Source organism: Triturus cristatus, chromosome 2_1 (assembly GCF_964204655.1).
Source record: "Triturus cristatus chromosome 2_1, aTriCri1.1, whole genome shotgun sequence".
Lineage (NCBI taxonomy): Eukaryota > Metazoa > Chordata > Amphibia > Caudata > Salamandridae > Triturus > Triturus cristatus.
In genome coordinates, this window is record NC_140581.1 from 1118950408 (window position 1) to 1118968277 (window position 17870).

At 45.7% G+C, this 17870-nt stretch overlaps 1 protein-coding gene across 5 annotated transcripts in view; it reads right to left on the bottom strand.

Moving 5' to 3' along the window:
- Positions 1-17870, bottom strand: part of CENPC (centromere protein C) — a 1046742-nt gene that overhangs the window by 544667 nt on the left and 484205 nt on the right. The gene's annotated exons all lie outside the window — the stretch shown is intronic.

Here is a 17870-nt window from a genome sequence, read left to right on the forward strand (position 1 = left end):
AATACACCACTTCACATTTTCTTTCCTTTTTTGCACTCTGCCCCTCATTGCCCCATTGAGGTATTGATAACACTACGTGCCTTACACTCCCGCTCCTTCCCCCTCGGGGAAGTTGTAGCACACATGGGGTACCTTGCGGTCCCCATGTGTTAGAGGAACCCAATGATGAAGCATGTCACCCTCGGGTGAGTGAGGGTTTTCGTCCACAACATTGTTGTGCCCCCACCTCTCTTCCTTTTTACCTTTCCTTCTTTGGATATCTTTTCCTTAGAACATATCCATCCTATATTCAGTGTGAGTTATACTCACATCTGCTCCCATACTTTTTTGCATCCCATTGGGTGCAGACTAAAAAGACAGATGTATTAAAATAGATCACAGTGTACCACAGCGGAGTGCTGATAGTGAACATTTTTAGAAAAACGTCTGGGGAAGGAGGTAAGGCGTTAAGAAATTTTCTACAAAACAGCATATCCACTATAATGATTGTTAAAGAAGGTAAGAACTTGTTATTCCTTTGTTCGACAGCCAAGTCTTTCTTTGCTTCTTTTAGATTGGCATTCAAGAAACACAACAGGTCTCCACATTGTGTTTTCAGGTTTGATCAATGTAGAAGCTTGTAGAATGCCACAGATTCTGCTAGAGTCACAAAAAAAGGAAAGTTGCGCTCTGTGTGCAGACTGGGTGGGAGAGAACGAAAAATCAGGAAGCTTTTTCTATTATTAATATTGTATTGAAGTTATGGCTGTTTGCCAAAAATAGTATTATAGGAACGGACTACAGCATGTGTAAATTGAGACGGACTTGTCAATTCAATAAAATTTATTCGATCTGATTTAGAAACATAGATCATAAATGTATCCATAAAAACAGTAAATGATTTTTATTGGTACAATACAATAAGAGTTAATTAAAACCAGTAAGTAAAAACGGGTGTTACAAAGCCCAACTCAGAGCAACTTCAGGTTACCAGAATAATAAAGGTCAAGTACTTTGTGCAAAATACGCGATAAGGGGTCCAAGTAAGTTGCAACGCACACCCAGTTAGTAGATTGATTATTATGGTGCGATCACTCTCCCAGCTGTTTCATTTTGTGAGTATATAATAAAAGTGCTTATCCTCCCTTTGTTGAAGATGTGGTGATTAATTATTTTAGCTACATAAAGGAGTTTTCACGATATCGTGGCAGAGCCAGCCAAGAGATCCTCTTTCCTCCAGCCTGCGGCTGGGGAGGTTTCCCTTCGGACAACTAATTTAGTTGTGCACTATAAGAGGAGGATGACAGACATCCGTTGAGACGAAAGATCTGTTTTTTTGGACGGCAGGGTAACCGGTATGGGGGACGTCTGCGGCAGCCAGAGAAGGTAGGGAAAAAAGGCGATCGTCGATTCCTTGAGTATTGATCAACAACTGTTACAAACCGAGATGTGTATTTAGTTAATCCTGGCAGACCTTTGTTTAGGAATTGTCAGAGAGGGAGAAAGAAGTAAATGTATTTTGTAGATCCTGACAGACATTGTTTAAGAATCGTCAGATAAATAGATGTGTATTTAGTAAAACTTGGCAGACTGTTTTTTCGTTTCGGAATTATTAGAGAAATAGGAATTATCCTGTCAGTTTGAATTAGGAAAACGTCAGAGAAAGAGAGCAAACGTTGACATGTTGTATAAATATATTATGTGAGTTGTTTAAAAAAAATATATATATTATATATACACACACATATATATTGTAGATTTGCGATTATTATAGAATGTGTAATAGATCATGAGTTCTTTTGCATTATCAGAGGTACAAACTGTTTTTTTAGTATTAACTCCATTAGGACAGGAGCCTTTAAGAATAGTAAGAGCTGGGTCTACTAGGATCCCAGGTAGATTTATACCGTGTAATATAGATCCATCCAATTTGAAAGTAGGTGTTTCGTGTGAAACTCTTGTAATTCTCCCACAACTTGTTTATTTAGGAATGACTGAAGACAAGACTTTGAGTCCATGAGAATTTTCCCCCCGAACAAGAATATTAAGAGTTTCTGGTAGATGAAAAGAAAAATTGTGAAGTCATGCCTTTCTTTAAGAAATATTCCCCGGGTAGGCAGGGAGAGAAAGAGACTCCTTTATGCCACACGATTTCCACATTTCCTGGAGACTCTGATAGGATAAAAAGACATGGTCAGGAATGGGCAAAAGGTACAAAAACTTTCCTGGTTCCATGGCCCCCAGATGGCTCTGTTGATAATACATGTAATATCGTATATCTTGGGAGCATATAAAGGAGATACAAATAACACCTTGTAACACTGCAATTTGTCCTGTAAAAAAAGCTACAGGTAATACTTGGGAGGATGGTACAGGATTTCTGCCTCCTTAATAACATAGTATTAGCAGAGTACCCCATAGTGCCATGTCCATCTGTGATATTGACTAATAAATCAAGTGACAAAAAATAGTTTTCTGTGGTGGATCTAAAGAATGCTTTTTTTAAGCATACCTTTATATCCTGAAAGTCACTATTTGCTGCTTTCAATTTTGAAAGTGAACAACTGGTGTACTCTAGACTCCCACAATGTGAGTCTCTATCTGTGTTCAACAGAGTGTTGAGAGACTATTTGTGAAATTTCCAGTCAGACAGGACAGTCTTGCAATATGTACATGAGCTACTAATTTGTAAAATGACAGAATATGAATGTGTTTTGGACACTGTCAATCACTTAACGCTTCTTGCTATTGGTGGATACAAAGTGGACAGAAAACAATTACGGTTTTTGCAACTGGAAGTACTATATTTGGGCCAAGTGTTTTCTGCAGAAGGCAAAAATATAGAAGATTCTAGAATACAAATTATACATGATCAACCTCAGCTCAAGGCAGTGAAAGACATGGAAACATTTCTAGGTCTTTGTAATTTTGTTCGTCAGTGGATATTTGAAAAAATGCTACTAATACAACCACTATTATATGTAATGAAGCAAGCTAAAACTGACCACACAAACATACAGTGGACTGATGACAGTGAAGTGAATTTCAGACATTGAAAGAAGCAATTGCTTCAGCCCCAGTGCTAGCAAATCCAGACTATTCTGTTCTCCGCTGCCACAGAGGATTCCATGATATCAGTCCTTACTAAAAAATATCCGTTGGGTCACAAACCAATCGCCTATTTTAATGGACTATTTGATCCAGTAATGAAAGATCACTTTCCTTGTGAGTGAACGCTTGCGGCAGCAGCTTTTGCTGTAGAAAAGAGTGGTACTCTTACGTCAGGATGCCCAGCAATGCTGCATGTTGAGCATTCTCCATTTCCTGTGCTGCAAAAAATGGAAGTACACTGACCACTCAAAGAGCGACAGGTTATGAAGTAATACTGTCAAACCCCTCTATCTGCATTGAGAGAGTACACTCAGTCACTCCAGTAACGTTTTTAGTGCACCCACTAGAGCCCATTGATCATGACTGTAGCGTAACATTGGAGGAGGATGATCACCTGGCACATGAGGACCACTTGTCTGATGGCAGACAATTGTTTATTGATGGTTCCTTATGGCTAGACAGGCAAAAGGCATAAAGGTGCAGCTGCTGTTGTGGCTATTGGTACACCTACTGATTATACCTTACACACATTGCACCTCTTACCCTTGCCATCCCATGACTCAGCCTGAGTTAGCTGAGTTAAAAGCATTGATAACGCCCCTAAAGGGCTTGTCAGGGTCAGCAAGTAAAGATACACACGGATTCAGCATATGTAGCTTCTACAGTTCACTCAGGTCTGAAGAGATGGGAATGAATAGGATTTCTCAACCTGATGGGACATCAGTGGCGCACCAACATCTCTTAGCTGACCTTCTTGCTGCATTACAAATATTATACCAAGTAGCAGTGGTTAAGTGCAGGTACACAAAAAAGGAACAGATTTGGTGTCTATGGCAAATGAAGCTGCTGATACAACAGCGAAGGAAGCTAGTTTATATGCACCAAAAACATGTAGCATGCACACTTTAGATGCAGGTGATGAAGTTGAGATAAAACACTATGAGAATATTTCTACAGAGACATTATTAGACATTCAAAATGCAGCACCACAACGTGGGAGAGATTTCTGGAAATCAGGAGGGGGGGCACAGGATTTCCAGATCTCATTTAAAGATCAGTAACTTCAGGTAAAGTTATAATGTACCAGGTAAAGTTATATTGCCCCAGTCTCTACTTATAACAGTCCTTCGACCACTTCATTTACCAACACACAATTCTATAAGAGTAATGATGGATGAATAAAACAAAAACGGGTTTATCCCTAATCTAGGACCATTTGATGACGTATTCTTAACTTCATGCCATGTGTGTTCTAATAAGAGATCACCAAAAACGCCTTCATTCTCCATTCTAAGACAAATAGGTCAGTTCAGAGAGTTCTGCATAGGCTTTGTAGATAGAATACAAAAATTTAACTGATTAAGGTACTTGTTAGTAAAGGTGTGTCCATTTTCACTATGGATTGAAGCGGGACCCTGCTTCAAATTAGGTCTGGGCGGTAAATTCCATTCCGCTCGTGGAAATTGGGTAATTTCGCGTTCCGCGGAGAATGCGGAATTGTCCAAAATTCTGCGATCCGCAGCTTCGCGGCATTTTTTGCTTGTTCGCGTTCTCAAAATGCGTGTTCACGATAGATTTCCCCCCGAGCACGCAAACAGCGTTCGCGAACAGGAAAAAAGCATCGCAAACAAGAAGTTCCGCGAGTTTGCGGAATTTCTGCGTGTTCGCAGAGCTTTGCGTAGCGCGACTACGCAAATTCTGCCCACCCCTACTCCAAATGTGATGCTGACCAGGCAGCCAAATTCCTGGTGAGAAAGGTCATACCGAGGTGGCGGTTCCAGCGTTTGTACGCAGCGATACTGGCAAACACTTCGCTAACACAGTATTTCAGCAAATTACTAAACTACTAGGAGCGGAACACCAGTTTCCCTCAGTTTGCCACTTAGAGAGTAACAGAATTAGCTTTACTGCCTTCCCCTTGCTCTGTATGCATTGAGAAATGCCCCTTCAAAGTATCATTTGACCCCTCACCAAGTCGTAAAAGGTAGGCATTCTAATTTTTCTTTTAAACAAAACCAAATGATTCATTCTGATACTAAGTCTGCATCAGAAAGTGTTTGACAAGAAATGAATGCCATGTCTGCCTTAACAAAAGCTGTACAGGTTTATTCTAAACAGGTTCAGCTGCGACAGGCCGACAGTACTGTACCATTAATAAGCATTGGTTCCTGGGTCTTGGCATGAAATTTTGTAAGGACTTGGATGGACCCCAAGTTTCTAGGCCCCTACTAGGTAACACAGAGCACACCAACAGCAGTAAAAGTGGAGGGGATGTGGAAATGGGTGCACGTAACAAACCTCATTCCATTTTCGGCCTCACTCCCGCAAAGATGGGAGGAGGCAATGGTCCTAAAATAAATGAGACAGTGAAGCAACAGTAAATTATATTTTTCATATTATAATAATTAGTTCAGTGATTATGATTATCACTCTGATAATATGCTATCTTATTATGTGTTATGTAGATGCAAAAGACCCCTCCCATGCATTTTATTTAAGAATAACGTTGGTTCAATAAATAATATTGAAAACGTCCCACCGTGTATTCTGTATACTTCTCTGAGAATAAGCAAGCACGAATGACTGAGCGAAAGGTTCTGTGCTGTGTTATCGATCCCCGAGGGGTCAGGGTTATCATGTTCAGTGGTTGCCAGAAATCATTTGCTCCCTGTTAGGTTAGGGGGGCTTTTGGTGACACTGTGAGCCAGCTGGTCTATAGGCCAACATATCCTGCGGGGGTGTCAACCAAGCCCTGTTGTCCAAACAATGTGCAGGTCATTCGGATTGGTAGGATCTACACGACATACTTGTGTAGGATAAAAGCACAATTACAGCCAACTCATGTTAGTCCTGAGACTGCCCGAGTTATTACGACCAGATTGGATACAACCCCTGAAATTTTACAAATTCTGACAGATAAACAAAGATAATGAAAGAGATATCCAGAATGAAGGGAGCAGGGCAGAAATATAGTTATGTAAACTGGGTGGAAGCGGTATTGGAATGAGGTATTCTAAGGAGATATAATCCATCATCCACCTGTAGTAATTATTCTACCAAACCACTGCCCCCAGATTGTGCATCCAGGCCAGTGTTAAATATTAAAGCATCAATAATAAATGGTTTACTGGAGCTAGATTCACATGTAGGGCCATATCTTCATGGAATGGCACATAGACAAATAGTCCATTGAGATTTGAAGATGTATAAGGATCATGTCGGCAAGGATGGGATGAAAACATACAGATATATACATTGACTGGAACTAAAAGACATCCTAAGCTAGCTGTGAGATTAATGAGGTTCTCTTTTTGCTTTCAGGCAAATGGGATTGTTAAAGTGGCAATAGAATGCCAATTGTGGCTCAACTATATAAAATGCCGATATGCAGGGCGGTACCTCCAGCCTTATGGATTTATTCTGCCAGTGTGGCTTGAATATACACTCAACTACCCCCACCCCGACCCCCCCCCTACCCCGACTTGGCGAAGACCCTGGTCACTCTGCACACCCCATCTATGGTAATACCAGCAAAAGGAATAAAAGATTTGCATTTGCATTCTATGAGTAAAGCATCAACGTTGCTGCATCATTACAGAAGAAAAAGAATGGCTGAGTACTTTGGAACTTCAGTGTGGCAGGATGTGCCCAAAGAGTAGAAGCTGTTTAATGACACCCAAACATTTTTGGGAGTCTGTTACTCATGTTTCAAGCAAAAGCAACAGCTCACTGGTGGAAAATTACTAGGAGGGATCTGATGAGGACCATTAAATGGACTGAAGATGGCTTTAATGCCATTAAAGAGGAACTGCATTCAATCAGACTTATGGTAATGGAGCATCAAGATATATATTGGACTTGATGACATCGATCGAAAGGGGGATGTGAAAGAAGATTGGTTCTGTATGCTGCACTTTTATACCAGCAAATGATGAAGATGAAGGAAACCTGACTGAGGCCATATATTAACTTTGTATAACTTGCATACACAAATGAAGAAAGGGGAGGGGGGCTCCAGATGAGAGATCCACAGGCTGGTTCGACTGGGTGCCATCCTGGATGTGTAAGACCTTGTTGCCTGTAATAATTCTGTTGCTATTGATATGCCTAGTATTTCAGATTATCTTAGCCTGTTGCAAGAGGGTTACAGCTAAGATGAGAGGTATGTTTCCTATAATAAGAAATAAAGAGAGGCGAAATATAGAAGTGGGAGAAATGCATAGTGGTAGTGAAGAAGTAGTTGAAGAATCGACTAGAGAGGGGAATGAAAAACCTAATTTAGCTTTAGGGCCTAATCATTATTTTCATTATTCTGTTTTCCCAGAAACTGTTAAGCATTATCATTGTGTAAAGAAGGACATTTTGTATGAGGCTGTTTAAATGTGTGGTTAAAGTGCATGTACAAGTTGCAAATTTTTCTGGTAAATAATCTACTGCCTGCTTTGAAAAAAGGTTTAAATGTGGTCTGACGTTCAAGTGTTTTTTTCCTCCTCATATTGTGTGTTTCTGGGAACCTTTGTGACTTGGATATTTTGCAGGAAAATCACTGCAGCAGAGGATGTTCCAAACTTAGATTTGTATAGGTAGCGCGACTGCTCGAGTCATGAAAACAGGAAAGGTACGCTCTGAGGAAATGTGTGCAGACTGGGTGGGAAAGATTGGAAAAGCAGGAAGCTTTTTCTATTGTTAATATTGTATTGAAGTTATGGCTGTTTTCTAAAAATAGAATTAGAAGAATGGACTCGCAGCGTGTGTAATTTGAAACTGACTTGTGCTTCTCTTTTGGTGCCGTCACTTTCCCAGCTGTTTCATTTTGTGAATATATAATAAACGTGCTTGTCCTCCTTTGTTGCAGTTGTGGTGATTAATGATTTTAGCTATTTTTTTTAATTACTCATGAAATATGACTAATAAAAGTTGTTTGGTTTGAACGAAAAGCATGATGGTACTTTAAGAAAACTGCAGCGAAATGAGGTAATAACTGCGCATAAAGTTTTACCAGTATATGGAGAAGCTATGTTATAATAATGAAATGTAAAGAAATATGACATGAAATTTAAGTAGCAAAGCAAAATGTTATTTGAGCTAGAGGGTGCACAGCGAAATGGCTCCGCTTTAGTGCAGCTCCGCTGGATGGAAACCCATCCATCAACAATCCTGCTTCCCCCGCATCAAAAATTACTCTAAACTGCGGGACGAGCACACGCTGCCTTCGCGGCTGCAGGAGGTAAATGAAAATCTCTGCCAGCACTCCCGATTGAGGTGAAAACTTGCAGATCTGCGACGCGGACCTGCGAACACAAAATGGCGACCTAGCGCTCGAGCCAAATGCCGGTGCCCGGAGGACGGGGAAACGTTGTGGCTGATGCTGGCGGGCGGCTGTGGAGGTTCGTGCCATCACCCGGCGCCCTCCCTGAGGAATTGACACCCAGTTGCTGTGAGGGCGAGGGGCAATATCTATGGGTGTCGCTATCTTCCCAACACGGCCCTGACGCATCAGGACCGGAGCGGCCCTACGTAGGAGGTCTGCCAAAGTGTGCGGGACCCGGCCGGGAACACCAGAGTGCAGCCGAGATGGACCTACCGCCCCCGAGGTAACGCGGACACTGTGGGGGGTGCTTGACATCTGGGCGCTGTGCAGGCCGGCAGAGGCCATTATCACCGTTGGCGCCCATACTTCGGCCTCGTATCTCCATGCTGTGCCCTAGGATCTCATTCTGAGCTGCAGGGCGGATCGGAACACTACAGGCGGTGAGCCCCCTTACCGCGACCACCACGTCCGTTGCGGTAAGCTTAACTGGGGTGACACATGTTATATTGATATGTTGGAGGGGCGCCACGGCCTTCCCCGCTAAATCTCCTCATAAGGCCTATAACAGACGGGCCTTGTAGTTGAGGCGGATGCATGCAGACTTCTTCATCAGTGCCCGGACCCTGCACCAGTGAGAGGCACGCACACCAGATGAGGGGGCTGCACTGACTCTCTACCCCAGTTAGGTCCCATCGCCCTGCATTGGGCACTTCCTTCTACTACAGCGCCTGTTGAACCTGGCAGTTCCTGAGGGCTTGCTGCTCTTAAGGTGTTGTGCCTACTCTCCTGCATCACCTTGCCACGAGGGACCCTAGCTCCCGAAGCCAAACTTGAACCAACCTTGAAGCGTCCTCGCACCCATTCGCTTTGAAGACGGTACTACCTGATAACGCGGCACTCGGTAAGCTCAGGAGCACGCAGATATCCTATTTTGCTGAGATAAGCGCTTTTCTTACCTACTTACATTCAGTGAGAGTGAAGGACAAAAATGGGCAAAACTGAACACAGCCAGCCTCGCCTCACATTTGAGCCCCGCAGGTCTACCAAATCACAACAGCGGGCCACCTCTGATTCAGAAATGGGCGCCCCTTCTGATAGTCTGTCGGCAATTGGGAAAACGCTGCTGGTGATGCAAACTAGCCTACAGACCATCGATGGCACAATAGACAGCCTAAATTTAAGAATGGATCATATGTCAACCAAACTAGGCAAACACGCTCAGCGCTTGGGTGAAGCGGAAAAACGTATATCAGACGCTGAGAATGGTTTGCAACTAATGTCCACAAAAACTCTGGCGAAGGAAAAAGTACTAGCTGTAATACAAGCCAAAAATGAGGACTTAGAAGCCAGATCAAGACGGAACAACATACGGATTACGGGCCTTCCAGAGTCCACCAATACTGGCCGCCTTGAAACATACATCAAGACCTTGCTGCATACGATCTTTGGGGCCGAACATCTGTCACCGATGCTCATCGCTCTTTGGCAGTCCGCCCTCCTCCATGTGCTCCACCTAGTCCTATAATCGCACGGCTACTCAATTACAGAGACCGGGACATCATCTTGCGACTAGTCAGACAGCAGGGGAATGTCGTCCATGAAGGGAACTCCCTGGCTTTCTACCTGGACTTCACTGCAACGGTGCAGGCTGCGAGATTAGAATATCAGCCTGTGAAGCGAATCCTCATGGCGGAAAAGATCCCCTTCGCGATGCTGTACCCGGTGCGACTCCACATTGACTTGAGTGGCAAATCGAAGATTTTCACCACACCAAAATCTGCAATGGACTACACAAAGACTATAAAGCGCAGAAACCGAGAGTCCTCCAATCCTGCGGACGATGACAGCGATGGCTCCTCGCATGCAGCTACTGAGTGAGAGGCTATTTGTATCAGCGCAGCTTCTGGTTCCCAGAGGTGGAGTTTGAATTTCTTCTGCTACACGAACTGAGCATAGACACTGTCCTATTCATGCCTTCGCCCATTGCCTCCTGCCTCAAAGACCTGAACTCTAGCCACGCAGATAAGATTCCTGTTATTATATTTGAGCATGTTATTGCTTGTCTAATTTCTTACTTCTGCCGATAAGCGGGGGATTACTTTGCTTTTACCACTGTTTTCTATCCACGTCCCTCTTAATCTGGGAGGCTACCTGTGTTCCAGCGCTCCCCGATGGGTGATCCCCACAGCTGAGTATAGCTCAGTTTCATTTCTGCGTATTGTTCTGGGAGGTTCGGGGTGGCTTTGGCATGTTGGGGTTTCTGAAGTGGGTGGGAGTATGGGGGTGGAGGGGGGCTGCGGGGTTTGTTCACGTGGCTACAAGTTACTCAGATAAGCAACTGCAGACAGGACAGAACTGCATTAAAGCGCTGGTATCTTATATACTATATGATCTACTCAAATGTCACGCATGGATAGCAGTAAAATAGTTTGCTTGACATGGAACGTGCGTGGGCTCAATTCACCCAAAACAATACGGCAGGTGTGCCACTCGCAGCACTGTGGTGATTGCTGAGACATAGGGAGCTCAATCCGCCCAAACTAAACTTCTACGTACCGGAGGACTATTCGCTGCTGAATCCATCTGGCGGTGGGACTGCGAGGACCAGCCTGCACAGCGTTTCCATCACCGCTGCACCTGGGGCCTCTTCCCGCCCACTCCTCCCATCAGCATACTTAAAGACTCGCGACCCCCGCTTCGCGGGAGCCGCTCGCTGCACTGTGGTGATTGCTGAGACATAGGGAGCTAAATCCGCCCAAACTAAACTTCTACGTACCGGAGGACTATTCGCTGCTGAATCCATCTGGCGGTGGGACTGCGAGGACCAGCCTGCACAGCGTTTCCATCACCGCTGCACCTGGGGCCTCTTCCCGTACACTCCTCCTCCTGGCCTCTTTCCCATTAATAACGCCCCGCCTACACGCGCTAGCGGAACGCGCGCGGGACAAAGCACGGGGCGAAGACCGGGCAAAGAGCGGGCCGTTTGAGGCCGTTCGAGAACGGGCGAGCTAGGGCTAGGGCCACCGCTCTGGGCTCTGGAACCCTTAATGATTCGTGAACCCGTGGCTGGGAAGATGACCACAAGAGAAACGAGGAGCAAAACATCGATGGCCACTGGGATGCCAAAAGGTACCTTGGACACGTATTTTGCAAAGGCGGGATCACTTCTCATTGATGAAATGACTACACTAGAAAGGCGCATCTCGCAAGAAATTGACTGGGTAAGGAGGTCCTCTTTGGGACCCCTTATACATGCCACCACCCCAGAACCTACGCTTGGTTGTACAATAATAGAGGTTGGGGGAACAAGTATTTTGCCTGACCATTCTGTCCAATGTAATCTCACCTCCCCCACTACTGACTGTGACACTTCCGCTCCTGTAGATAATAGCATTCTACCTCTTCCACCACCTAAGTCATCTTTACCTGCTATTATTGCTAAATCTAGTGCGCCTAACAGGGACCCATCCTCCACAAGGGCACGCCACACTGTTCAGTCACCACAGGGCGAGCGGGAAGGTGCTATCCCGAAAAGGAAAAGAAGGGCCCAAATTACAGGAGGGCGATTGCCCAAGATTGCAAAATATAATTCCAAGTGTGAGGACAAACGATATGACTCGGCTAAAAAGGGGCCAAGTCGATCCACCAAACAAGGGGCACTATCTCTCAACACCCCGCCCCAGACAATCCCTAGCCCAAATGTTATAGTGAGGGAGGAGGGCTCTACCCCCAGGACATTGGTACTCTTCTGAGGGAAATGCTCAATCCCCTAGAAACTTGATTAGCTAAGATGGAAACATGCCTAATGCACCTTCACAAGGGAATTGCACAACTAGTTGAAGTCTCAAATAAAGCTAGCCAACTCTCAAGTGAAAGAACGACCTATAGTGGCGAGACCCTTCCATCCACGTTTTCAGCGGAGGCAGGCTGCCCGCCACTCAAGCCTACACAAACACAACAGCCCACACCATTAATCCCAGAGGTTATAAATTCCCTACCTCCAACGACTACATTAAGCATTTACAAGAGAAGCTGGCTGCACCCGTATTGGGGGATCATGGCAATGTTGCAAATCATAGATCAATTAATTTGCCAGCAGAGGCCATTCCATACACTGTCATCCTAACAGGTATTCCTGAATTAAATCCCTCTACTCGAGAACCTGTGGAGGCCTTGAAGAACAAGGTAATCCACTGGCTCTCTGTCCATAGGCCCCTCCCGGCAGGAATTCATAGTGAGGTGCTCATGGTGAGGAGAGTCCCATGGATAGGCAACACTAGGAAATCAATCCATGCTGACTGCGTCCTGATCAATTTTAGAGACCCACTTACTGTTTCCCACATATGCAGTTGGTCACATCATGCACTTGGGACCTCCATACAATCGCTTCCTCTATCCTTTTTCTATCCACTTCCTAGATCTGAGCAGGTAGAGGAGGGGTGGGAAATAGTACCCAGAAGTGGAGGTAATTGGGCCCCAACTGACAGAAGTGCCCACCCCCACCGCAGACTTCCACGTCATGACTATCTTCCCACCTATAACAGGTTTAGCAGCCTTGACATGGTGGATTGACCAAATAAGATGGCGGGTGGGGAGGTCACGGCCCAAAATAGGAATTCCACAATCGAAGTACGACAAGCAAATGACATAGAGAAGGACAAACCCGACCAGGAATATCCAAACGGAGAGACAGGTGCTAGGACTTTTTCCTCCCGGCTCACTACAAATGAGGCAACTGCCGCCCAAGCGGACAGATTAGCTAACACCCTACCTGCAGGGAAGGAGCTTGGAATGGCTGCCCTCCCAAACTTAGCAACTGAGAAAACGAAATGTTCCTCTCTCAAGATTTTATCTTGGAACGTGGCGGGTCTGACTAACAAAGTGAACTGCCCGGACTGGAATTCCTTTATGCAGGACCAAGACATATGCCTGTTCCAAGAAACTTGGGCGAGGGAAGAACTCCCCTACATAGGTTTAGCCACATTTTCTGCACAAGCGAAATGGGGGGGCAGAGGGCGCCCGTCGGGAGGCCTGGCAATCTGGGTGGCCAACGACCTGGGATGTAGGGCTGCCGTCCTCCCACTAAATACGGAGGACATTCTAGCTGTACTGTTGGAGTGGCCAAACACAAACAGCCTTCTGCTGATTAACGTATATTCCAGGCCAATTAACATTTCACAGGAGTCGCGAACGATTGAGGAACTGACACATGCCCTAGACGAAATTCCCCAGGGGATCCCCCTTCTAATCAGAGGAGATTTAAACTGTCACTTTGAGCCCCTCCCGGGTTTATTGGAGGGCCTGGCCCAGGAGGAGGACCTGTTGTGGTCCGTGCCTCCCTCACAAGCCCCGGTCCCAAGAGCCTGGACCCCCCTGGCTCTACAAATTACATCCATAACCCTGAAATATGGTCTTCGGGCATGTAATGGAAGGATAAAATCGGACATCCCCCCAAGGTGCACCTACAACAGAGAGGGTAGGAGGTCAAGACTTGATTACATTCTTGTCCCATTAGCCTTGTGGCCGCATATTAAAGACTTCCGGGTGATATCTAGGGAAGATAGCGACCATAACGCATTGGAACTGGAATATGACCATCCTGGTCTTGAGTCCAAGGTAAAACAGAGGGTGACACCTGAGGCGGGGCTAGGCCTCACGAATAATAGACGCAGAGTAAAATGGGAGAAATTAGTTTCCCACCCAGAGAAGATACCTAAGCTGTATGCTCGGGTAATTCCCACATTCGAAAAGGTACTGGCACTCATGGTGCATGGCACAACCCAGAGTGTGCATAAACAACTAGGGCAGCTCCACAAAGATCTTACCAAATCGGCGTCCGAAATCCTCACTAGTATACCAAAAAGGGCAAACAGACGGGCCGTCGGTCCCACCTGGTACAATACGGCATGCCGTAAGGCAAAAACAGACTTACTGACATCCATTAAGGTGGGCAAGGGAAGTGCTGAAATTAGGGCTATGAGAACTGCTTACAAGTCCCTAATCACTAATGCCAAATGCGAATGGGAACATCAAAAATGGGAAACACTCACCATTTCACTTGCACGGGGAGATTCACGCAAATTTTGGCGTTGCGTGAATACAGGCTCCGAGGAGCTGGCTCCAGCAATGGAGCCTAACATCTCAGCTAGGGCATGGTCAGACCATTTCCAGTCTTTATATAAATCACCAGAGGGGGAAACATCTATTCCTACTCAGACGCCCAATAATATTTTAGAAGTGGCCCGTTTTACAGCAAAGGAGGTTCGAGCAGCCATTGTCGGGCTGGCATCAGGCAAGGCACCAGGCCTGGATGGCCTGCCTGGTGATCTTTTCAAGCAGGAACCGGACGTTTGGGCACCCTATTTAACACTCTTATTCAATTCCGTTCTGGGGGGTATGGAGGTGCCTGATACTTGGCTGGGCGCAGAGATCGTCCCTATATACAAAAAGGGTTCGCCTCTGCTCCCGGCCAACTACAGACCCATCAGTCTTATCGACGTTTCACAAAAAAATTTCGGTAGACTGATGCTTAATCGCCTCCAGGACTGGATTGATGAATGCGAAATCATGAGTCCCTACCAAGCAGATTTTCGGAGAGGTGTCTCAACTACCGACCAGATTTTCCGTCTGAATCTCCTATACTGGAAGTCTGTCTTAATCGAGGGTGGCAGTCTGTACACGGTATTCGTGGACCTGCGAGCGGCCTTCGACTTAGTGCCCAGGGACAAATTATGGGCCGTACTGACGGACTTAGGGGCTCCCGCTGACATTATGATGATCCTGAAGAAATTACATCAGGGAAACTTTGCAAGGGTAAGGTGTGGTAGAGGAGGAAATCTTTCGGATGGCTTCCCAGTTGACAGGGGGGTCAGAGAGGGATGTGTGCTCGCACCGACCCTTTTCTGCCTCTTTGTCAACGGGGTCATTAGCCATCTCAATGGGCTAAGTAACATCGACGCCCCCAGGTTGGCTGGTTGCAGGGCTCCAGCCATTATGTTTGCTGATGACACCCTGCTGCTTTCCAAATCCCCCATGGGCATACAAAGGGTGCTGGATGGATTCGCGGATTTCTGTATGAGTCGAGGGTTGGAGATCAATGCCTCAAAAACTAAGTACATGATCTTCAACCCGCCCTCCCCAACTCGCCCGAGCCCCTTGATAGGGGCCTCCAGATTGGAGAGGGTATACACATTCGAGTACCTGGGGGTTACAACTCAGGCTAGGGCGGCTGCGCTATACGGGGGCGAAATTTGGGGGCACACAGCTACCCAGAAATTACAGGTCACGGAGAACAACTTCCTAAGGCATCTGACAGCCTTACCATCTAGTACTCCACTACTACCATTAAGACTAGATCTGGGCTTAAGACCTATTACAGAGGAGCTTGGACTTAAACCTATAACTTTCTGGCGCAAAATCTGGAGTACACCAGAGCTGCTTAACTATAGAACGGAGCTCCAAGAGATTCTGCGCCTTGCAAAAGTTAGCCAAGTGCCATGGTTAAGGTATGTGAAACAAACCTGTGAGGCACTAGGAAGACCAGATTTGTGGTCAGATCCAATAAATGCATGTTGCAGGATCTCACGCAAATCTATCTCCAAGGCCTACTATGAGCACAACCTACGCGTCTCAATTAAGAACGTTCGGGCTGGGTCCTTACCTGATCAGTTCCTGGGGTTTAAAGACTCATACCATCTGGAGCTTGCTTTTGATGATATTGGCCCAACATTAACAAGGAAACTTTATATGCAATGGCGCTACAGCACTCTCCCCCTCAGGTCACACATGGACCGTTGGTCACACTGCCAGCCCGCAGTACAATGCCCAGCCTGTGCTTATTTGTGCGAGACTGACTTGCATGTTATATTCTTTTGTCCTGCATACCAAAGAGCTAGGAATTACTGGCTTGTCCCACTGCTTAATAATTTGGGCTTTAGACAGCACCTTCCAGCTTTTAGAATTCTAAAAAAAGATTTATCGGCTCCCATAGTATTTGCGGTTGCAAAATTTTTAACAGCAATGTGGTTCTGTCGCAATCGCTGCATAAAATCAAATATTGGTCACTGAACATTTTTCTTTTTTTTTTCTGACAATTATGGTCTATTTTTTATATGATGGATTTTAATTTGTTTTTGCTTGTATTACACTTTTTTCTGTACACTGTTCTATTCTTTTATGGTCCTAGCGGCCGAAATAAAGCTGATAAATGAATACGGCAGGGGCTGGCATATTTGGATCGCCATGAGGTAAAAATCGCTCTCATCCAAGAAACACATCTGAATGCCATAATGAGGCACACATTGGGTCACAATGGGTCGGTTATCGACTGGCCTCCTCGTATTCTTCATACGCTAGAGGGATACTCACGCTCATCAGAAAAACCCTTCCATTCACTATGATCAAAAGCTTCACAGACGACGAGGGCCGTTATGCCATAACACACGGCAAATTGGCAGTGGAACTCGTCACCCTGGTAAATGTCTATGGCCCCAATACGGACAATCCTGGGCTCTATGAACGGATAATATCTATACTGGGGGACTTGCCAACAGCTACAATAATATGGGGTGGGGGTGGTGACCTCAACACTCACCTAGACACAGGCAAGGACATGTCAAGTGGTATGGGGGGACACTCGCCTAAGGCGGCCAGGTCTATTAACGACGGGATAGAGAAGCTCTGTTTGACAGACGTATGGCGTCTAGGAGACACAGACACTCTAGAGGGGACGCATGTTTCAACGACATATGGTAGCTGGTCGTGATTAGACTACTGGATCATGAGTGAGACGGCGACAACTTGGGTCTCGGACGTGGGGGGTGGGGGGGGGGGCGGTTACCGAGAACGCTGTCTGACTACAACCCAGTCATACGTAAACTGCATATTCCTCAAACTGTTAGCCGGCAATTCGCGTGGCGGTTTTGCTCCAAGGCACTACTAGACCCCCTTTACACGCACACTATCCACAAAGCCATTGTCCAATATTCCAAGCAGAACAAGTGGTCAGTAGATAGTGCAGCAACCCTCTGGGAGGCCTTCAAAGTCACGATCCGAGGCACATGTATTAGCACAACTGCGGGGATATTGAAAGATATCCGATGCCAGCTGACCATGACTGAAAACACCCTGATCCGATTAGAAAAGGAATATGCGAGTTCCCCTAGCGCCCAACTCCTTGCACTAATTAAAGAATCATTACTGAAATATAATGACCTCGCAAACGTTGAAAGACACATTGTCCGGGCATATGGGGAGGGCGTCACACCAGGCCACAATCTAGTAGTCAAAATAAAGGCTAGGGAAGATAGGCACACCATCACCAAAATAACTGACTCTTCCGGTGTGGACCACTTCACCACACAAAAGATTGCCTCGCAGTTCAAACAAGCCTACGCAGACATGTACACATCGCGGACTAGAGCATCCACTGTTGAACTAGATGATTATCTGTCGGACATTGCCCTTGCAT